Raw genomic sequence first — 6000 nt, forward strand, 5'->3', positions numbered from 1 at the left:
TTAAGAAGGATGAATAGGGATCTTCAAAAATACATAAACAAATGAATGAAATAGTAAATATTATAATTTTAAGCCAACAAACAGAAACTCTGGAAAAGGTAAACAAAAAATATACAGATCCTTATTTTGACATCATTTTAACGGTATGTATTAATTTTAATAGAGTAAAATAGGGACTTTCATATTTAACAGTACTTATCAATTTTAATGAAGTAAAAATAGGGACTTGTAGCTTGAGAAAATAATGTATACATTTCCAGCCTTGTTTGTTTATCTTTTTTAGAGTTTCTGGTTGTAGGCTTGAAAATACAATACTTGCATTTTGATTCGACTCGTTTCTGTAATTTTTGACGATTCCTGTTCTCTCTTTTTAAATTAGCAATTTTTATTAGTTTCCTTTCTTACATTATATTTTCTGTCCACTTATGAATAATAAAATTTAAGTTATATACGTACATAGTTGTTCGTTGAATGTTACATGTTTTTCAACAGTTTACTGTGTGCTGCATTGTTCATTTTCTTCAACCCATTCATCACATTGAGCTTATTCAAAACAAATAACAATTGTGTTATGAAGCATAAACACATGTGCTTATGGGCAACTACAACAAACAAAATATAAGTTTGTTCTTCAAGGGCATTCTTGAAGGTAAATATTGTATAACCACAAATTTAATGTCTGGCATTAAATAGTGTTACAATATAATGCAGTGCTTCTCAACCATTTCCAATATAATTACCCACATAAGTTTTTCACAATAGTTCATTCACTCCAGTTCGAAATAAAAGACAAAAACATAATATATCAAATGTAAAATTATTTATTATGACTTAAATATATATTAAACTACGTCTACAATAAACAGAGCATAAAAAACGAAAAATAATTGTATTTATCAAACTACAGTTAAAATAAATACAACAAAAATAATTGTATTTATCAAACTACAGTTAAAATAAATATAACAAAAATAATTGTATTTATCAAACTACAGTTAAAATAAATACAATAAAAATAATTGTATTTATCAAACTACAGTTAAAATAAATACAACAAAAATAATTGTATTTATCAAACTACAGTTAAAATAAATACAACAAAAATAATTGTATTTATCAAACTACAGTTAAAATAAATACAACAAAAATAATTGTATTTATCAAACTACAGTTAAAATAAATACAACAAAAATAATTGTATTTATCAAACTACAGTTAAAATAAATACAACAAAAATAATTGTATTTATGAAACTACAACTAAATAAATAACAATATGTTTTTTTTTTTGCTCTTGAATTTGTTCTATAATTGATAATATTCATGAACAATGCCATTTCTCCTGACAATGATATAATTAACCCTGGGGCGAATCGTTCGGTCAGTTGAGAAGCATTGGTGAATGCAACAAAAGACGAGCAGCAACAAAGCAGTTTCATTAGAACTGAATAATGTAGATAATATAAAACAGAATGTTTATGTAATGTAACCAGACTCAGTAGCATGATTAACTTGTTAGGTTTACATTAACATACAAATGTTCATCAGTAGTCTGCTGTGCACAAATGTTTGTTATAATAAGACAACCCAAGTAATCGTTGCAAAACAAACAACAGCGACACACTTGGCTTAAGTCGACAATTATCGATAACATTTAGAACTGCTATCTTAATACCAACTATTTAAAACAGTTTGTTTGTTTGGCCATTTACAATTAAGCATAAAGCTACACAATAGGCTACCTATCCTTTGCCTACCACGAGTTTCAAAACCTAGTTTCTAGCGTTATAAGTCTACAGACATATCACTGTGCCATTAGGGTATTTAAAAACAGCAATAGCTATATGAATAGTGTTATATACAGTAATAATGAATATTGAGTACGAACTTACGATGTCAGCTAAATATAGGAGACGAGTTATCTGCAAAATATACGTTTGGTAGAGACAGTAGTGTAATTTACAAGCTATTAAACTAAACTTATTTTATAGTTCAGGATTCGCAGAACAAATAATTACTGGAAAAATTCAAATTCATTGAGATCTTTGAACTAAAAGCCCATTTATCAAGATTAAAACTCGTGATCTTCCTACTGTATTCAATACACACTCTAAAGAGTTTCGAACAACTGGGAATATTATCATAGTGAGTTTTTTCGAACCATTTCCACTCATTTGTTCGGAAAGCAAAGGATCACAACCTTCTTTTAATTACATGACTGTCTTAAATATCGACTGATAACTCTAGAATGTAACACATACATTCTTTTTCAGTATCCATGGCTATCCTTTGCAGAGAAGACTCAACAACTCCTTTTTGGAATTCACCCTTTCTCATTCAGTTTTCCTTTGAGCAGAACACTCCATACAACATTCACACTACCACTTCTTAACATCTTGACTCACTTATGGCTAGGAGGAACATTTTTAAATGCTTACATAATTGCTGAAATGGTAACAGTTTTAGCTTCTGCATAGCATCCAGGTTCAAGGTATTTCACGAATGGTCAAGATCACACTAGGTTGTGAGATGGTCTATCAGTGTTTCATTGTTGTATGTCCAGGTTATGTATTATGATAAAGAAATATTCCTACAATGATCTATGGTCACCTCTGATTTTTTAAAGTTTGTTAACAACTTTAACAAAGTGTAGTCCACTCAAATATTGGAAGTATTGTCATATAAATAATGACAATAGTGTTTCATGAAAACAATTACTGCAAGCAGCTCTTTCTAGATTGTGTAATACCTGCATTTGAGAACTGTCAGTATTCAACTAGTCTATAAAATTACGCATGCTATCCCATCCTATAACTGCAATAACAATGCTCCAACTCTATTTCTACTGGCATTAGTGTCCAGGACAAATCTGTAGTACTGATGAGAAAGGCCAATAGCATCTACTAACGCAACCTTTACGGACCTGAATGTCTGATTATATTTCTCATTCCGTTCAAAATACACTTCCACTTTCATGAGAACAGACAATGGTGATGCTGGCTTCGATAAGTTGAATACTAATTGTTAGTAATATGACATAAAACCAAGTAAAGTTTGGAATTCTTGCTTTGTTATGATTTGAAGCTAATATCTCACTAGAGATATCTTAGCTAGGGCTGTAAATGACTTGTATATGTGATGGAGTACCATCTCTTGGATATCAGAGGTTGACTCGAAAGTGCACTCAAACACCAAAACATTGTTATCATAGGTCAAGTATATATTCCATTTCACTGTCTTGATTGTAGACCATATTAGTCACTCGAAAGTAGCTAGGCACAAAAATCATATAAACCATTCCTCATGCTAAAAGCTATCTTAGTCTTGTTATCTGACTGTTCATAGTTAAAGAAATGTGCCAGTACGTCCAGTCATATAAAATCCGTGCAGAATATTGGAGTACTTTTCGTTTTTCCACACAATGACTATTTGAGATGACCAAGCATCTTACAAGGGTTGTTTGACAATATCCTGTACTATTTGCTGAATTTCAGTACTCATGACCTTCACAATACTTCAAGAAAGCTAGCAAAATGTTTGATTTATCTGATGTAAAGTAGTCGCAGGAGGAATGATGAATAAAGTAAAAGTATCTGTTTCTGGTGGTGATACTAAGGTTGTGTCCATCGCAGTGCTTACAAAAGCAAATGTAAAGCTTCTGGTACACTTGAGGTTGTTGGCTGGTGATTACGTTAGCAATCTAAACCTAATGCAGTGGAAGTATCTTAATTACTTATTTGTAGGTATTGCAATGCCTTTGGGACCAGATGGCTCATTGAGTAAAACAATGGTGATTCATATTCAACATAATATAAACACGGGTGACACATATCTCCTAAAGCAACAACGTGGCCAGCTTCCTTGGAGCATTAGCTAGATATCCATAATTACAAAATTGCCTTGGAACTTTATTCCCTGTTGGATGAATCACTGTATAAGCCAATACTTCCTGCTTTAATGGGCAAGAAACAGTTTATTTCATACATAACATTGTTTATTGCAGTATATGACACCAATGCATTATACTTTATCCAGATTATACTATAGAATATTACTGGTAAACACAGAGATATAAAAATAAAAATTACCTTCATTAAATATATTCTTGCAGTCTACTGTTCCTGAGTTCAAGTTGGGGTAGTTGTACAACTTTACCCATGGATCATCATCTAACCTATTGCGCAAGAAAACTAATGGACAAATCCTACAATACATCTATCTAGGATTGCTCTTGTTTCCTTATTGTTATACATCCAGTTCCACTCAATCTTGAGAGAGCTGCACTAACTACTAAACTCTTTGATGCAATCTATAATTTATGGTCTCCGAATACAGACTTTGAATCCATTAGTTTCTTGGGGCATTTGTAAAAGTGCCTATCACTTGTTTCTGGTCATTGCAGGCGCGTTGGATCTTATGGCAGATATTGGTACTCAATGGTGAATATAGTTTTCCTCGCAATTGTCGAAAAATGTCCACAAAGAAGAACAGTTCCATGGAGCTGATCCTTTTCTGGGCCCGAAAGTCAGTCTGGTAGATCACATGATTATCCATTTGGTTAAACTGGGGACAAAGCTTCTACACAACTGTTTCCTGCTGCTTCTCATTCAGATGTTGGGTTACATTGAGTTCCAGATCATCTAAGCTCAGGATAAGGCAGAAACCTTCCTGAAACATTTAAAAAACTGGTCTAAATCCTCTTCTACAGTTTCTTTGGACTTTTAGTCATGATTTACTTGGCATGGCTCACAGGGGCATCCAGACCAGAATCTCTTTCTCTCTCTCATATCTCCAACAGCTTCCAGTGGGAGGTGCTACTTGTATCTTTGGTTCTGGATTGAAGACACTAACTGGGACTTGAGTGATCTGTCCCTGATCCAGAGCTATAGAATTATGAGCTACTCCTGGTGACTCGTCATTTTGCCCTGCATGACTGGATGTTGTGAATTGCCGTCAATATCAGAGGGAATCTTTTAGCCCTGAGAGGTACTTTACCATACACGATCATGGTTTTCATCCATGGCTGTCTATAGTCTTATCTGTAGAGTTACAACGCTGATCAGGGTAACCCATATACAAGTGGCATGTACAGGATCTGCGCGTTAGTTGTTGATGATCTAGACTATAGCCGGAGCTGCTGTGCTTTGATTAACTACAGTCTAAGGATTTGGTAAAACTTCCCCATGCACTGTCAAACACGTCAGGAACCAAACCATTCTGGCAACTCTTAGTTATTACTGTTGAAATTGAATTTAGTGGTACTATCTGTTCATGTTATCAAGTTGCACCAAACGTGAGGAAATATTCCCGAATTAGCAGTTGCAGGCTGTGGAATGTAATATACTTTCACAACATTCGTGAAATTATTTCGTCCAGAAGAGGACTTTTCCTAGGGCGATATCCCTCCTGTACAACAACCTCTGCTGGTAAACTCTCTCTGTTGGTTGTAAATACTCGTAATTCTAAAAGGTGATATCCTTAACTCAAGAGATCAAACAAAAGCTTAAAGCACATGCTTTTGATTCAGAAATCCCGCTATAAATTTTGATGACATAGCATCAACAATCAAATATCTATTTATGGTATTTTCAAATAAGGACTACTGATTTTCTGACAAATATCAGATAGATAGACCTGCTAATAACTACAGATTCGTTCGTTAAATCAGGAGATTGATTAGGATGAGATAATTTAGCTAAGTATTTCTACTTTGTGTGTTTAAAATAGTGAGACTTAATAAAGTTGATGAAAACGAAAATATTTTTTATTTGACAAAGTCACACATTTGATTATAGTAGACTCTGATTAGTTCCACATATGTCTTTTTTTTTTCTGGACTGATCTTTGAAATAAACACGTTGATCTTTATGTAAATCTTTTCTCGACATCTAATGGAAATGAACCAAGAATGTGAATTAAACTAGTAAGTTCCATTTCTTTGCACAGTTGGCAATGAGAGTTCATGACCTTTGTTCTCTCACAGACACAGGTCGGTTGTTAT

Source organism: Tachypleus tridentatus, chromosome 1 (assembly GCF_004210375.1).
Source record: "Tachypleus tridentatus isolate NWPU-2018 chromosome 1, ASM421037v1, whole genome shotgun sequence".
Classification (NCBI taxonomy): Eukaryota; Metazoa; Arthropoda; class Merostomata; order Xiphosura; family Limulidae; genus Tachypleus; species Tachypleus tridentatus.